Genomic DNA, 19,293 nt, shown 5'->3' on the forward strand with positions numbered 1-19,293 from the left:
TTATTTTTAAACGCCGAAAAGTGACCAATGTTACCCCAGGTTTTTATCATGTTTGATCAATAATACCCCTGCTATGGGGTAACATTGGTCACTTTTTGGAGTTTTAAAAAATCATCAGTCCTTAAACACTTAGAGAAACATGAAAAGAACATTTAAATGGACAAAAAATTTTGCAACTAGCTCCCTGTTATTGTGCAAAAGTCATTAACAGTCATTTTCTAGTAGGTCATTATCGTCATCTGAGAATGATGACACTTGTTCAACTCTTGCCCTTTTCTTGTTATTCTTGGTGTTACTGTTATTCTTGGTGTTATTGTTATTCTTTGATGTGGTAGGAGTTGTGTTATTCACCAGATCTTGAGGTGTTATCGCTTTGCCAGGTGTGATCTTTTTCCCTCTGGTGCGATTTGTTTTCCCATCCTGTCCACAATGTTTCACTAATAGACCTATATCTTCATTGAATACTTCCTTAACAGTACTACCGGTACCTCCTCCAATGTCTTTGTTAATCTGTGGCAAACGCTTCATGACCATTTCTTTATCGAAGGGGAATATTCCACTAGCCTTGAAGTCAGATCTCAAATTATCGCTTTTCAATTGACGTTGCAGTAGAGCAAGAAGACCGAGGAACTGATTTTTTGGTATTGATTTTTTGATGCGCGTTTACATCTTTAGCGGACGGAAAACAGCAACGTCCAGCGGTTAAAGCAAATGGGAAGCGTATATTCCGAACTGTCGACTAGCCTTTCTCACGCTTATTCTTCCAGTTAAACATTCTTTTATAGAATTGGACAACGTTTCTTGATTGTATGAAGTTGCATCTGCTCTTGAACCACGCTTTCGCCTATATTTCCTCGGCATTTTCACCGGCTAAGAATTGATTCAATAAATGTATCAGAAGTGTCAAAAGATGCCAAAATAAACTCAATGTAGTCTACGAAGTATCTGTGCTATATTCACAAAAACTGTTGATATACCAAAATTGTTGATATAATAGTCGATATATATTGTTGGTATCTCTAACAAAATTAAAACATGTTATCTTTGTTAAATTTTAGGAATTTAAAAAAAAATCAACAATTGACCCCGGTCAACAAAGTCACCCCGGCGACCAAAGTTACCCCGGTTGACGGTACCATTTTGAATACTTTTTTAACGGGCAAACTTTTTTAACGCCGTAAGGCGTTAAAAAAGTTTTAATGATTTTGCGCATGCGCAGATTTCACATTTAATAAACTTTTTTAACGACTAACTTTTTTAACGCAACACCACAACCGTCATTATTTTGAATATTTTCTGCGTCATCCATGATGATTTTACAGAAGTGTAGCCAAGATATTTACAAGATATATTTCGTAAATTTCTTGCTTTTGCAGTTGTTTTTTATTACGCTATTATTACAATACGTATTGTAATAATAATAGCAAACGTACGTTTGCTATTAAAAAAGAAACTTGCTTTTTTGTGAAAAGGCATAATTATGTTGTAATTAGAATTGCAATTGCTACGTCCTAACTCTTGCAGTAGTAAGTACTACTGTAAAAAGTTTAGATGTCTTATGATGTAAATAATGTAAATTTCACTTATGTCAGCACACATCATTACAGTAATTTTGTATAAAGGTTAGCTATGTTTTTATATTAAACAGTTTGAATAACATTGATGCAAGATTGATTTAACAATAAAACAGAAATGGTCAAAGAAAAGGCTATTTAAAGGTTTGAAAATTAAGTTTTAATCACAATAACTGTAAGATAATCAAGTTTTTAAATAAAAAAACTTTTTTATATTATTTATATATATATATATATATATATATATATATATATATATATATATATATATATATATATGTTTGTGTGATTGAATATATATATATATATATATATATATATATATATATATATATATATATATATATATATATATATATATATATATATATATATATATATATATATATTTAAATGACGACATCTTGTATGAGAGTTGAATAAATTTAATATATGAACTTCAATAAATACGAATTCTCTCAATACTAATTTTTTATTTTATCTAAGAAATTTTCGCTAGATTATTGATACTAGCATCTTCAGCTTTAATTACAAATATTAATTATACATTTTTATATTTGTAATTAAAGCTGAAGATGCTAGTATCAATAATCTAGCGAAAATTTCTTAGATAAAATAAAAAATTAGTATTGAGAGAATTCGTATTTATTGAAGTTCATATATTAAATATATATATATATATATATATATATATATATATATATATATATATATATATATATATATATATATATATATATATATATATATATATAAAAAGATGATAACAAAATAATAGCATAACAACAACAAAGAAAAGATAATAACAATATATATATTGTTGTTATCTTTATTTTTGTTGTTGTTTTTGTTGTTATTAATTTATCTTTATTACGTTCCTTTATTATTACTTGTCATTAAAATAATCTTATTTAATTTAAGTTAGTTTTAAACTCATTTTAAGTGACCTTGGTTGTTATCTATTGTCATTTACATTACATTCATGAAATGACTTTGTCAATCATCACTTTTCTCATTTTAGCAATTCAATATAAGAGTGAACCATCCAAATTAAATCTTTATATATTTTTCTATCTTAACTTCAGGATAATATATTGTTCTTGTTACATATATAGATAGAGTTATTTCAAAATGCTGGCAACAAATATTTAATAAAGATATCAATTGTGAAGTAGTAAATCCACAGAACTCCTTCCGTGAGATAACTGTTACCCTTTCATACATATCTACAAAAGACAATTTTCCTGCAATAAGTGAAAAAGTTGTAGATAATAATGATTCAATTTTGGAACTGTTGTTAATATATTTTCAGATAACAATGTTAATGTTGAAACTGAACTTGTTCATATTTAGATTTTAGTAATAATAATGATGATGAAACATTCTCATCAGATTTGACTTCCCTATTAGCTGATTGGGCTGTTCAGTTTAGTGTTAATTGGACTGATTTGTTATCTTTACTGTGTATTCTCTGTCTAATTCATCCTGATTTGCCTATTTAAAAAACTCAACACCATTTTATAGTCGCATATCAAGCAGGTGGTTATAATTTTTATTTTGGTTCAGCAATTACTTTAACAAATATTAAATCATGTTTACAATAAAATTGCAAAATTTTCAGCTCCCTGTGGGCAGTTGAATATTGATAGTTTGCCTTGGTTTAAAAGTAGCAAAATATCATTTTGGCCAGTTCTGTGTCTTTTGCAAGGTTTTAGTATTAAAAAACCTGTGTGATTCAAGTCTGTTAAGAGTCACATTCAGTATCACACTGAGATAAAGTTAAAGATATTGCAATTTTAGATGACAGAATTCGCAAGTGTGTATTCAGTAAGTTGATGATGGTTTTGTTGTTTCACCCTTACTTCACTTGTTATAATTTAATTTGTTAAAATCTGTACTAAGTCTATTTTCTTACACTATTACTAACAAAATTAATATGCTTATTTCATACATAGTTTTATATGAGGTAGTAATTGAAATATTTAACCTATTTAAGTTAATTTTACTTGTGTCTTAAGTAATTTTCTTTCCTAACAATAACAATTTTATAACAACATTGTCTATAATTATTCATTCAATAGCTGCTGATTGGAGAAAATACATTAGGTAAATGCAATTGGCATAGAACTGATTCCCATAAATGTTTAATAAATTGCTTTTGATTTTGTATTTTATTTGCATTAGATTTTTGAGACTTTTGGTATTTTAAATATATATATACAGTTGTGGACAAAATAATAGTAGTGGCTAGTAAAACAATGATTTGTGATAATAATTTTATGTATTTAAATATGAATTAATAAATTTAGGCATAACAGTAATACAAACACTGAATAATGAAATGGGAGTAAAATATGTTGGTAACAGTGTTCAAATTACTTTAGGGAAGTCCCGAATTTTATATACGAACATATCTAGATTTGTAGGTTAAAGTAACATATCTGTTGTTTCCCATCAATTTATTTATATTAGCTTTTTGTTTATTTGGTTTTAATAAGACTAATTAAAGGTAAGATTAATTTTAGTGTTAATTTAATGAAGTATATAAAATAATTGTATAAATTTATTTTATAAATAGAAATTATGGGTCGTGCAAAGCATTGTAGTGCAGAAAAGAGACAACTAATTATTAAATTAAAACAAGAAAGGAAAACATACAAATTTATTCAAGAGACATTAAGTTGTTCTCCTATGATGATTAGAAATGCTCTAAAATGGAAAAATGTAGGCAAAACAAGGGGCCGAAAACAAAAAACGACTGAACATGAAGACAGATTGATAAAACGTGCTGCTGTTGCCGATCCTTTTGTAACTTCCCGCCTTATTAAAGAAGATTTAAATTTAAGCGTTTCTTCGAGAACAGTACGTAGGCGGTTAGTACAAAGTAAGTTAGTCGCCAGAAGCCCAAGAAAAGTTCCCCTTTTGAAAAAAAGTCATGTGGTAGCAAGATTACATTTTGCAAAAACGCATGCAGATTGGCCTGTTTCAAAATGGCGTAATATTTTGTGGTCTGATGAAAGCAAAATTCTTTTATTTGGGTCAAGTGGACGCAGGATGTATGTAAGGAGGCCACCTAACTCTGCATACAAACCGCAATACACCATAAAAACTGTAAAACATGGCGGAGCAAAAATAAATATTTGGGGTTGTTTTTCTTATTATGGCGTAGGGCCAATCTATAAGATTGATGGTGTTATGGACCAAGACATATACCTTCAAATATTACAAAATACCATGTTGCCCTATGCAGAAGAAGATATGCCCCTAAGATGGGTTTATATGCAGGACAACGACCCAAAGCATACCAGTCGCAGGGTAAAAAGTTGGTTCATCGAGAATAGGGTTGCAGTTATGGATTGGCCTGCACAGTCACCGGATCTCAATCCGATCAAAAACCTTTGGACGGATGTAAAAGAGGCAGTTTATTGTCAAAAACCAAAAAATCAGCAGGAGTTATGGCAAGTTGTCCAGAATGCTTGGAACAACATTCCTTTAGAACGTTGTCAAAATTTGATTAACTCAATGCTAAATAGATGCAAAGCTGTGATAAAAAACCGGGGGCATGCGATTAAATATTAATTTTTTATGATTGTTTAATTAAATTTATATCATTTTTTTGTTTATAAAATAAATTATTTGCAATATAACATTAAATAAGTTAATACTACTATTATTATGTCCAACCTGTTTTTTATACTTATATAAATATTATAAATAAAAGCAAAAATTTAAAATTTTCTACTAATTAGTTTATCATCTCACACCTATTTAATTAATAATCCAGTATTACAATTTCATTTTCAGTAACTGTTGAAAGATAATAATATTAATTCCTTAATTTTAATCACACTACTATTATTTTGTCCACAACTGTATATATATATATATATATATATATATATATATATATATATATATATATATATATATATATATATATATATATATATATATATATATATATATATATATATATATATATATATATATATATATATATATATATATATAGACACACGCACGCACTACAATACATATATGTTATATATGCAATTGTAATCATTAATTTAAGTTAAAGGTTGTAATGTATTGATATTTGTATAACATTCATTAAATTATTTTGTCAATGGTCACACACATACATATATGTGTGCGTGTGTGTGTGTTCGCAATAAAATGCACAACAACCTATTGTTAAAGTAAACAGTTTCACTAATTTTTTCTTTTTTATTATGGTTTTCAGGGTCTTCATTGACATCCAATTGATGTTTATCTGTCAGACAGATTCTTGCCAAAGTGAGTAAAGGAACACTTCATTGCACTCAGGGGCGGATCTAGGGTACGTCTAATACGTCTTAAGACGTACCCAAAAATATCAAAAATATAAATTATACTATATTCGATTATTAATTGAATTTTAAAAAAGTATATATCTTTAGTTGTATATATCAATAAGATTTAAGTACTACGCTTGCGTTTTACATTTACGGGCAATTGTGAAATAAAAATACCTATGGTTCTTGTTTAAAGCGATTTTTAAAACGTTTATAAAAGTATCTTAACCGGAGGTTTAAGCAATTCTTGATAAATAATATTTACCTAAACAGATCAATAGACGTACCCAATTTTATTTTAATATATAATTAAAAATCTTTTTAAATTTTTATTTAGCTTGTTAAAAAAATAATTGAAAATTTTCTTTACTTATAACAATTTTTGGACGTACCTAATGCATAACACCCTTAATAAATTTTTGACGAAATCTATTGTTTTGCAATCATCAGGAGGTAAAAATAATAATAATATTCTAATAAGTGATAAAATACATCAATAGACGTACCAGTATTATTTCATTATATTATTTATCTTTATATTTAATTTAGTTTTCATTATTTATTTTTTAAATATTCTGTTTTTTTTATAAAAAAAACAGTCGGACGTACCCTAACACATACACCCTAATATACATACGAATAATTCAAAATATTCAAAATTTGTTTAATTTTAAATGTTCAAGCATTAATTTGTTTGTCCGAGTATTAATTTAAAATGTCAATCAATCAAGAAATTAAAAACATTATGTTACAAAATGATAAAACAAAATTGATTTCTTTGAAAGATATGTTAGAAAAAAATATTAGTTCTTGTAAAGATATTATTATTGTCGACTCTTGCAAAGCAGAAAAAACTCTTAAAATTTTTGAAATCTATCTTCCAAAAAGTTTTAAAGAAAAACATAATGGCAATTTTGTTGTTTTAAGGTAAAGATGTTTGTTCAGGTTCCATAATTTTCTAATTAACTATTTGGTTAATTGTAATGTTATATTGACTGCTAGCTAGTTAAAAATATTTATAAATTTTTCATATAAATACATTATTATATTTTATGTATATCTCAGGTCTCAATCAACTGGAAACTGTCTGTACAGTTCTATCTCCTTGTGTCTAACTGGAAATAACTGTATGGCTAATGATTTAAGATTACAGACCTCAATTGAGTTATTCTTAAATGCCGAATTTTATTCTAATCATCCAACTTTTCATAATGCTTTTGTTAACAATACTAGCTCTTTTCTATGCTTTGATAACATTCTTCCTTTATCAGTATCACTAAATTCTTTGGATTCAGGAAAAAAAAGTATAGATTTAGTTTAAGAAGAAGCTATTAATAATTGTAACAATGAAAACTGGTCTTCTTTCCTTTGTATTCTTGCATTATCAAGTGTTTGCAATAAGAAAATAGAATGTTTATATCCAGATTTTGGTCTACATAAGTTTAAAACTTTATTCAGCTCTACTATTGTACCTCGTATAACCTCTTTAAACAATATTGAGTCTTTTTATCTCCTTTTTTGTTATGAAGGTGTTTTATATGATTTTTCTGCTCCTTTCCAACACAACCATTATACCCCTGTGATAATAAAAGAAAATTTAAAACGAAAAATTCCAAATGAAAGCACCAAAATGTCGCAGACTAAAACAAAAGTTTATTTCGAGGCCAAACATCAAGATAGTAGTCTTTTATTGGATAATATAAAAAGGAAACCAATGGAAGTCTCTACTCAACCACCATTATCATTATCAAAATTTAGTAAAATTACATGTTGTGAATCATTTTCTTTACCGTCCAATAATTATGATTTTGGTTATTTGGTTTCTAACTATACTAGTTATTCAAATGTTGCAAAAACCTTAAGTAATTCTGAACTTCAACATTTAGTTAAATCTGTTTTTGTACCTTGTAAAACATATTCTTTTCCTAAAAATCTGAATGGGCGAAGTTTTCAATTTATGTGGATGGAAAAATTTCCATGGCTCATATATTCGAAAATATTTGATGGAGCCTTCTGTTTGCCATATGTACTTTTTGGGTGCAATTTTCCATCTGAATGTAGTTTAGTCGAAAGATTATTTAGTAAGCCTTTTGATCGCTGGAATGAAGCTTCTCGTTACTTTCAGATACATGCATTTGGCAAAACCAATGATAGGTCTGTCTGCAGAAATAAAAGCTTACATGTAAAAACTGCTGAAGTTTTATTTTCAATGTCGTCCATTTGGTCTTGTAAAACAGAATCAATAGATATTACATCTCAAAAAATAGTTCAATCACAGATTTCTAAAAACCGACAGTTATTACAACTTATTATTGAAACAATTATTCTCTGTCGACGTCTTGGTCTTCTTTACGAGGCCATATAGATGATTCGGAGTTTCATCCTGAAAATGGTGAGTTTTCTAATAATACTGTAGGTAATTTTATTGAATTGTTACATTTTCGTGTTAAAGCTGGTGATAAAGTTCTTGAAGATCATCTTAAATATCATCAACGAAATGCATCTTATATATCTAAGACATCACAAAATCAGTTAGTAAGGTGTTGTGGAGAAGTTATTACTGACACAATAATAGCAGAAATTAAAAATTCTAAATAATTTTCTATTATTGCTGATGAAGCTTCTGACAGTTCAAATAAAGAACAGCTATCATTAGTTATACGATTTGTTGATTCGAAGTGTAATATAAGAGAAGAATTTATCAGTTTTTTACATTGCACAAATGGTGTTACTGGTGAAGGATTATTTGATATTTTGTTAAAAAGTATTTCAGATTTTTCTTTAGATATCATGAATTGCCGAGGACAGTCGTATGATGGTGCTGGAGCAATGGCTGGTCATACCAAAGGATTGTCCTCTCGCATTTTAAATCTAAATGAAAAAGCTTCATTTGTTCATTGCTATAGCCATAGGCTAAGTTTAGCTATTTGTGCCTCGTGCAACGTACAATATGTTAAGAATCTTCTGACACATGTTAAAGAAGTATCATATTTTTTTAATCTTTCACCTACGAGACAAAAAAAGTTAGAGGAGCATATCGAAAGTACTGTTCCATCAGCTGTTAAAAAAAAGTTAAAAGATGTTTGCAGGACACGTTGGGTGGAAAAAGTAAATGGATTAGACACTTTTCAAGAACTTTTTATTCCTTTGGTCTCTTGTCTTGAAGAGATGTCTTTAAATGTCAGTAAGAGTTTTAATCACTCAACATCTTCAAGTGCATCGTCTCTTCTGAAACTAATTACAGGTTTTGATTTTATTGTTGCTATGTGCATAACAAGAAATGTGTTTGACTTAACTCTTCCCATAACGCGAATGTTGCAGTCAAAGAGTAATGATATTTATGATGGTTTAAATCTTATTCAGGCGTTGAAAGATGTTGTATCTTCACTTAGAAATGTAGTTGATCAGCACCATCAAATGTGTTATGAACAGGCTTTAAAAATTGCACAAAATATTAATGTAGCCGAAACAAAGCCAAGAACTTCCTTTATTTCCAAAAACAGAGATAATACACCTTCTGAATCTATTTCTGATTATTTTAAGTTTGTTACCACGACTCCTTTGTTAGACCATCTCAGTGTTGAACTAGACACAAGGTTTGATGATACTGCCTTAAAATGTTATAAAGCATTTGTGCTAGTTCCTAGAAAAATGATTTCAGTAGTGCAATGTTCTCGTGACACCAGTTGGAAAGACTCCAACATATCTTTCAGTGACTTTTATAGAACAGATTTACCGAATCCGCTTGCTTTGTCTGGTGAGCTTGATTTATGGGAAGCCTTCTGGTTAAATTTTAAAGGAGATATCCCTTCTAATATTTCTGAGACTTTAAAAGCGATAAATTTTCCTGGTTTTGAAAACATAAAAGTTTGTCTAAAGTTACTTGCTACCTTTCCATTAACTTCATGTGAGTGTGAGCGGTCATTTTCTTCGCTTCGGCGCACAGTGGAAAATAAAGGTGTGTTTCGGACCAAAAATCGATAACTTTTTTGTTACTAAAAATAGAGGTTTGAAATTTTGCACAAATGTAAAGTAGTATATGACGCTTCTTGAGAAATACTTTTTATAAGAATTTTTTGTAATACAATATTAAAAATAAATAAATAAAAATCAAAAACTTCAAAATTGGCAGTTTGTTAATTTACACTTTAACACAATGCTTTACAAATGTATGAAAATACCTTAAAATTATTAAAAACGACGAAAAATACATAAAGTGCTTACCTACTAATTATAGAAATATTTAAAAGAGTTTCTTAATAACAATTTTTGAATAGTTGCTTTTATGAAATAATGTATAGGTATATTAAGGTGGTACCAGGGTAAAGGTAACTTTTTAACAAGAAATTGAAAACTATTAATAGACTTTAGCTCTTTTCTGTTAATGAACAAAAAAAATATATAAAACAGTAGCCCAAAAAAAAAAATTTTAGTGATGACGTCATTAATTATGCGCATAATTAGTGTTATGTTACCCCCAAAACTGCTTATTCTTTCATCTAATATAACTAACTCAAAAAGAGTCAAAACTGCTTGAAAATTTGAACATGAATTCTTTAATGTATTAAGAATGTTGTCAATGAAACAGATTTTTTTAAACCATTTTTAATTTTACCAGGTTGACATTCGAACTTTAAGATATAAAATTAAAGGTAGTTTGGGACCAAAGCATGATAAAAATGAGTTTTAAATAAAAAATAACAAAAATTTGCTTCACAGACAACATTCGTAATATGTTCATCTTTAAACCTGCAAAATTTCAGCCTATTATCTATTTTCTATGAAAAGTTATTTTTTCTGAAAAATTGAGATTTAGCGAGAAAAAAAGCGTTTCTAAGGTCGTTGTTATGAAGCAAGAACCAAACTGCTCTTTAAAAAAAGGCCAAATTTGATTAAAATTAAGAAGATTTTTGACTTTTTGCAATACGCATATTGAAATAGGAAGATTTAAGAATTCAAAACATTAATTTTGGTATTTTTCAAAATTTTATCAAAAATAGCCGTTTTTTACCCTGGTACCACCTTAAAGGTACTATATCATAACTACATAGGGACTTTCAGTTCCTGAAATCAGTTCGTTGACTTTCAAAAGCTGCAGAGTATCTTCATCAAGTTCTTGCACATTTCACGCAAAGAATTTATTTGGCTCTTTACTTCATCTACAATGGCTTTAGTTTTCTTGGAAATCTCTTTGCAGAATTCTATGCATATAGGTTGACAAAAACGAACATATGAAGGTGCCGGATTTTGCCAAACAACTGCGCCAGTTACTATATCAATTAGTTTGATAGGCACCAAAGAACTAGTAAACAAATTTGCATCAGAAATAAGTTCAGATTCCTCTGGAAGTTTCTACTTGTATTGGCTTTGGCCAGTGAAACCATCACAGCCCCATTTACTATATGAAAGTAAATGCTTGAATTCAATACTGTACACGGAATCTATGGTCAAAATTCTAGCTACAGTGTGATCCAATAAATCTTGCAGTTCCAGAATTTTCGGATGTGTGTTCGTAATTTCTATTGCAGAAGATGGTGGATAGCAGGTCTGTTTAATTTCTTGAATTTTACAATATGGTGGAAATATGGAACAATTTCGTTCATTTGTCACCTTCCTCATGTACAAATATTGTGCTTTTGTTAAATCTGAATCAATAAACACGCTGAGTGCTTCTTCATCAGTTAGCATATTTTTCTGGCTTGCGTTTTCCATAAAACTCGATATTAATTTTTTTTTTGTCTTTATCAGCAATCCTTAATGATTCCACAAGTTTTGCTTCTGCTTCTTCTCCTATTGAATGCAACGCCTGAAGATATGTATTAAAAATATGCTCGAATCCATATTCCTTAAGTAACATGGAATTTTTTCTTTTTTTTGCTGGATTCTGACGAATCTCCATAAGACACGCACGGCCTTCCGCGTTTTTCAAAAGAAGTAGATGGCGTGGAGTCGGTAATTGTCTCTTCTGAGTTAGGTAAAGATACACAATATCCAACCAATCACTGTTCTTAGATAAAAAAGCTTCCTTTTTCCGTGACGCCAGTATCCATAGTTTATTAAAAGACGGAATAATGTGTCTTTGAATATCACCCATGATGAAACACAAGTTGTCCTCAGAAAGTTGATAATTTTCTTTTAAAACTGTTGACAGTGCCTCAACTGTCTTTCCTCCATCAATATAGGAAAGCAATAATTTACATTTCAAACACTTAAAAGTTGTCATTTTAACAAGTCACAAAAGTAACTAAAGTAATATTCAATACTCAAACGAGTTGATTTAATTTCCACTGTGAATTTGTTATACTGATATAAATGTTTCAACTCTTTATATATTGGCAGTGTACATTCACTACAAAAGGAGTGCAAAAATACAAGAATGCCATGGTATAAATAAAAAATTAATAATAAGTTAAAAAACATACACCAAGCTATTGTTATAAATGAACAAAATTTGAAACCACGATAAAAAGCGGTTTTCTGTTTTTTTACTTTTATCACTCTTTTCTCGATAATTTCGGAAACCGCACGTTTCTGCAACTCATTCTTATACATGTTTTTAATAAACACCTAGGCTACAATACTACATTAAATGTAAAGCGTGGGGAAGCGTGGGTAACTACCAAAAGTCTCAGTGAACTTGAAGAATATTAATTTTTTTCATTTATTTAATTGTTCAAATAATTACTCCTAAACTGAACCATATAAGTAAAAATGTATAATTTTCTTAAAATCTCCATAACATGAGCCTTTCAAAAATGTATAATACTTTATACTTATTCCTAGAAAGTTTTTTAGAAAATTAACTTTTAAAGTGATGAAGCGAACAGGTTTGAAATGAACATCCGCAAAAGTAATAAACAATAGGGCTTCAAATCTTTTATTTTTACATAAAATTATGTGAAATTCCTGTATTACAGCAATTATTGACCATTAAACTATTAAATAAAATTGAAATATAATGACAGTAGCGACATTAGTAAAAAACATTTATGATATGCTGTTGCTCTACAATTTTCCACTGTGCGGCGCCTAAAAAATTACATGCGAAGCATGTAATTTTTTAGGCGCCGAAGCGAAGCGGTTCAGGACCGCCTAAATGGTTTAGCATTAATGAATATTCATACAGAGATAGTTATAGATATAAAAAAAGTCATTGATAAGTTTGCTACTGTTAATCGTGGATTAACTTTTAAATAAAATTGAAATAAAATATAAAATATATTTAAAAAAAATTTAAAAATATAAAGTTTAAAAAATACAAATTACTAAAAGTAAAAACAGAACAAAAAAAGTCATCTTTATTTGCGACATCGCCACCAATCTTTTTAAAACATTATTTGGCATAAAGAAATTATTGGCATACATCGCACAGTGGGCGGAGTTTCAAAAAACCTGGCCAAAAGTCAAAAAATGATTATAATTAATGGAAAATATCTGTAAAGCATTTTTTTGAATCCCCAACTTTGAATTTGACATAAGTGTACCAAAATTCAATAATGGTAGATCCAAAATGGCGGTGTTTTAAAAACATTAATCATTAGAAATGCCTTTGGGCTTTCGTATTTAACCAATTAGTTCTAATTCGACATTTAAGTTTAATAGACTAATGTATTATTTACATTACATATATAAACATTATATATAATACCGATATATAATGTATTATGACTGTATTATTATGCCGCAATGTTAAAAAAAATAAATTGAAAAATTCATTATTTATTCTACTTATTTATTTGTTCAAGGAAAACAAGGAAAACTTTTATTTGCATCATTTATCATAATTGTTTCATTTATATTACTTTAAAATAAATCACCACTGTCATCTGAATCATTTATTGTTGAAATATTGTTGATAAACTCAATCACAGACGAATGAGTTTCAGAGTTTTCGTTAATCTCCGGAGGTAATAACATTTGTAAAGCTTGAGAAGACAAAGATCTGCTAACTTTTGCATGAGATTTTAAAAGTGAAAATATTGCAGGATCTGACGAAACCAGAAGTCTGCAAAAAACGTCATGCATTGTATTTTTTCTGGAATTTTTCCTGGAGAAATCTTCGCGATATTTTTTAAGTCTTTGTTTCTCGATTCCTGTGCATCCTCAGATAGTTGTCCTATGGGTAGTATTGCTGTTTTTGTTATTAAGGCTCCATGAATAAGTACTTTGTGTACTGTTGTAGGCATGTTGTACCAAGGATACTTTTCAACAAAAAGTAGTGCAGTTTCGGTAGAATAGTTATCGAGTTTGTCTGCGTCTATTGGAAAGCCACTAGATAATACCTGTAAAATTACATGAAACCGATTTATTAGTTCTAAATCCACTCCTAGAACATCAGCAGACACTTGTGAGTTTTTAAAAAATCTTCGAGCTGTATTTCTGTCATTTGTATTACCGCATCCTGGTTTCGGTCGATCAACTATTAACCCTAGCTGCAGCTTAAAAGCATTCTGGATTAACAATTTTTGTTGTAATATTATACTTTTTTCAATGTCAGAACGTGCTTGCCATTTTTTTATTCCAAGTTTATACCCAAGATGCAAAAAACATTCAAAAAAGCGAATCCATGTGTGCAACGTTGATAAACCGTATTCCAATTTTGATTCGTCAACTTTTATTTCTTTAACGAAATTGATATTATTGAATTGACTCGAAGTAGCAGAACACAAATAACACCACATTGTTGATTTCGTCAATGTTATTGCATTGCAAACTTTTACGTCAATCATTGTCATAACCAATTTATAATGTATTTTAATTTCTATTTCATGTTGAACAATGATGAGAGGAACCAGTGATTTTATTTTATCTTCAATATAGTCTTTTTCATTAATGCTTGTATGGACATTTTCGTGAAGAAATTGAAGTCTGATAGGTCGGCAAAATCGAGTAGATGAGGGTGTCCTATTTTTCCATAGAATAATATCTTGACCTAAAACTGAATTTGTACACAACAGTTGTAATGGTACAAGTGAAGTCAGAAAAACATTTGCATCTGAGTTTCTTCCATCGGCAAATCTCTGTTTATATTCGCTATGACCGGAACTGCCATCAAACCCCCACTTAAGAATTAAAATAAAATTTGATAAAATATTTACATTCAAGGAGTCAATTACATTTTGTTGAGTTTTTATAATTCTTAAACAAGTGTGATTTAATAAAGATTGCAGTTTTACTTCGGCGCTTATTTCAGTTACCGTTATATCTTCAGGGTAACACATTTTCTTGGCTTCTTTAAGTTTTTCGTAAGATGGTAAAAAAGAAGAGCTATTCGCAATTGCAGCACTTCTTATAATGCAATATTGATGTTTAGAAAGCTTTGCTTCCATTAGTATAGAAAGAGCTGTTTCAGCACATAGTTCAGATGTTTGTGCGACTCGGTGTTGAATTGTGAAGGTAAATCTTTAACTGTAACTCCGGCATTGCATGCTCCTGAAGCCCGAAGACTCATCTGAGAAGCAAATGCTAACTCGGATGAACTAAATGTCGAACGCATTTCCTCTGTTTTTCGCCGTTTCGTTCGTTCACTAGCTTCATCAAAATTCAAAGGTGGTCGACCCATTGCACTATGGCTTTTTCTCTCTTTATTTCGTGCTTGAACAATCTGAAATTATTTAAATGTTTAGTAAATATAAAAAAGTTTAAAACTTTAATAGAGATAAGCATTAAATAACTTACACAAATATTTGTTGAGGCTTTTAACCAAGTGTCATGTGTCTTCAAAAATATATATTTTTTTCGGTTACTACTTTTCCATTTTATTTTTAATTTTGTCAATACATTTTTTAGTTTCTTTTTATCATCTGTTGAAAATTGGAAACAAATTTTTCTTCTTAGACACAACTGTGATTGCAAAATATTAAGCTGGTCATCTAGATCTTGAAGATAACTCGTTTTTTAAAATTTCAAAAATTTCAATTCGAGGAATTTGCAAATGATCTTTTTGTGAACCTTAGATATTAATTGAAAATATAATAATTGAAAAAATCATTAAAAAATTATAACTTTACTAAACTAATTAAAAATAAAGTAAAAAGTAATCGATAATATATTATATTATATAAATTCGATATATAAGAGAAAGGTAAAATATACTGTTAATCATATGATTGTATATAGATATAGTTGTTATATTTTTTGAGAAACTGATTTTGTAAAATTCAATAAAACTATACAAAAATCGTCGTAGCTGAGGTAAAAAAGACGTCGTAACCGAGGGGGTTTCTCTCCCCCCCCCCCCCTTCACTCTAACTTTGTCAAAATCTCATTCATGTGTGCTACTAATTTTTTTGTAGTTTTATTGCACTTAACAAAATCAGTTTCTTAAGAAACATAATAACTATATCTATATACAATTTGACTGATTTTGTAAAGAAAACAAAACACCGCCATTTTGTTTACTAAAAAACACGACTAGCACTACACAATATAAGTTAATGAAGTAATAGGCAAAAACAGGTGCCTTTTCTTTTAATCAATCTTTAGAATACACTTTTATGAACAACATCCAAATTATAACTAAGCGGAATCTCGCGGGTTCACTACTTTTTCAATGCTTGAAAAATAGGTTAAAGAAAATAAATAAACTTAAATAAATAAATTTTTTTTTTGTTTTTAAAATGCCTATTAAGTGTTTTTAATAACAGATGTTTAACTGCGTAGATTTAGGTAACTTTAAAATTTATACAACTTTTTCTTATACAATTAAATGCAATAGGGCTTTGTTTATGTAGTTTCAAAATAATAAAATCACAATAGTGATTTTTTTTTTTTTGACTTTTGGCCAGCTTTTTTGAAAATTAGCCCACTGTGCATCGCGTTAAATACCTTGGTTTCAGATATATCGTTGTTGCTGTTATCATTCTTTGTAAATGCTATGTTGTAATAATTATAGTGTAAACGTTTTTATTTTTTGAAGTTTTATGTATTATGCAAGTTTAAATAGAATAAAGATTTTAAAACTTACTTTTGCTATGCAAAATGTAAAACTAAGATTGCGGCATCTAATTTCTTTATATAAAATTCAATATTTATTATTATAATAAGTAATTATTTTGTTATATTTATATTTTTTATGTTTGTTACAATATAAACATAATATATAATTATTTACGATAAAAATATAAGATGTGTAAAATGTGTAAGATTATAATTTAAAAATGGAATGTGAAAATATTAAGCTAATTTGTGAGTATAAATAAATCTGACTTGTCAATATAAATAAATTTCTAAATTTTATGTAAATATACGATTTTACTATGGTAAGATGTCCTAGTAATATCCTTGCGTATTTTTTTTATAAATACAGAGTTGTCACTAGGGAAGAGCGGTGTCTAAACCCCTACCCCCTACAAAAACTTTATTGAAAAATTAGTCGGCAAATTTAGACTTGTATTACACAGTTATCACGGAAACCAATAGTGCCAAGCTAGCTGACCCGAGAACGCCACCTATATGGGGTGATAGCTGACACATTCAGGTATCCTGTGATGCAAATTTTGGAATCAATTAATTACATCCGCGGAAGAAAATTCAGTTTTAATGCAAAAATTTTGTGTTTTTTGCCCCTTTTGAGAACTGCGGAAAATCTGCTATAAAATCAGAACCACTCAAGAAAAATCAATGAAAATTTTTCCACTTATAGACGATTGCCTTAACTATGTTCATGTAAAATTTCAGCCAGTTTCATGCTCTAGTTTAAGATTTATAGTCATTTAAAGTTCAAATTTTACCATTTTTTGGTACTTTCGCCACTTATCTTTTCATTTTAGAACACTTAAAATGTGACAATACTAATGGTTTTGTAATGTTTGAACTCCTCAGGGTAAGGGCAACAACTTTTGTAAAAATGTTTTTTTTGATTGTCATTATCATTTTCGAACTATGAGGCAAAACGTTTTTCCTGCAAACCAAAGTCTATATATATATAGGCCTTATAAGAGGCTCTGATATAAAAAGACCAATTTTAAATTTCAAGACAAGAAATGTAGTCAGAAACTTTTAAAGAGGAGTATAACTTAAACAATTATCTAAAAAATTAAATTTTTGTACATATTTTTGCTTTGAACGTGTTTTTAAAATATAGTACAAAAACGGATTATTGCTACCACCTTAAATAGTTAGGGATTAGCATGTATTTGTTTTGAAATATCATTTTAAAACCTTTTCTTGCATAGTGCAAACGTTTTTTTATGTGTAATAAGTGCTCCAAAGAAGAATTTTCTTTTGAAAAGAAGAAAAGCATTCATAACATTCTTTAATTCACAGTAAGTATTTTTTTTCCTATTTAATATACTTATATTTGAAAGGCTACCAAAAACAAAATTTTCCCTTTGTAGAAAAGAGACTCCTTTAATTCAAATCAGGGAGTAATTAGAATTAAGCAGTATTGCATTAAACATTTCTCCCTACTAAAGTCTCAAAGACCATTTTTAAAGGATTTTGTTTGAAGCATTCAAACAATCATAGGCAAAAGGTAAAAATGGATTTTTTGATGGCCTATGTTGTGTAGCCAAAATCCCTTACTTATTTTTTTTGTGTACATGTTCAAAAACCTTTTTCTTCTTATAAAATAAGAAACTATTTGCTTTATGTAGATCAGAACTCATCATCAGTAAGTCATTAGAATTCATCAATTGCGGATCTTCAAAATTTATCAATGGAGATTCATTAGGATTCACCAACAGAACATCAGGGTTCATCAATACTTCAACTTTTATCTGTCAGGTACATTTTTTGAGTATTTTTAAAAAGTTCCAATAACCTAAAAGAGACCATTACTTAGTTTTCTTTAGTTAAAGCTTTTTTCTATTTAATAAATGTTGGTTTGTTGGATTTGAGAAAGCTTACTTTTGAAATATAAAAAGAGATAGACATGGTTCATCAAGGTAATTTTAAATGTAGATTTTTTCAATAGATTACAAATTAGAAAGTATGCATCCAAATTGCCTGTGACATGAAAGGCTGCATTTGATTGTGTTTTTCATTTCTTTTTATGATTTGTATGGTGCCTTGTATCTAATTTAAACCTTTTGATAATCTGTAAGTAAAAGGCAAAATTAAAAAGTTCTCTAGTGTGCACTCTCTTGTCTTTTCTTTTTTACAGTTAAAGGAAATTGTGACAATGCCAACCCATGCCAAAACGAAAACCGTAAATGTGTGACAATGCCAACCCATGTCATGAAGAAAACCGTAAATGTGTGTGCCTGCTCTGCCTCAAAAAAAGTTCTAGGCCACTCACAGCTTTCCAGGCACAACGTATTTGCGAGTTGTACAGCACCAATCTTGATGTTTGTGATTCCCGGGTACCGCAAGGACTCTGCGAATCTTGCAGAACTGCTTTGCGCCGGAAAGAGGAGGGAAAAGAAGTCACACTTCCTTCCTTG

The 19,293-nt window shown here is 29.0% G+C and overlaps 2 pseudogenes across 1 annotated transcript; one reads left to right on the plus strand and one right to left on the minus strand.

Annotated features, from left to right (window-relative positions):
* Window positions 1-1,285: 1,285 nt before the first annotated feature.
* Window positions 1,286-10,090, plus strand: LOC149890970 (52 kDa repressor of the inhibitor of the protein kinase-like; annotated as a pseudogene). The gene is made up of 3 exons (XR_016451076.1): window positions 1,286-1,718; window positions 5,818-6,835; window positions 6,974-10,090. The product of XR_016451076.1 is annotated as a 52 kDa repressor of the inhibitor of the protein kinase-like (transcript).
* A 3,782-nt stretch (window positions 10,091-13,872) lies between these two features.
* LOC149890971 (uncharacterized) lies at window positions 13,873-15,511 on the minus strand (annotated as a pseudogene).
* Window positions 15,512-19,293: the final 3,782 nt, after the last annotated feature.

Source organism: Hydra viridissima, unplaced genomic scaffold (genome assembly GCF_058129835.1).
Source record: "Hydra viridissima isolate aposymbiotic clone 2 unplaced genomic scaffold, HvirCarnegie_v1 scaffold_3, whole genome shotgun sequence".
Taxonomy (NCBI): domain Eukaryota; kingdom Metazoa; phylum Cnidaria; class Hydrozoa; order Anthoathecata; family Hydridae; genus Hydra; species Hydra viridissima.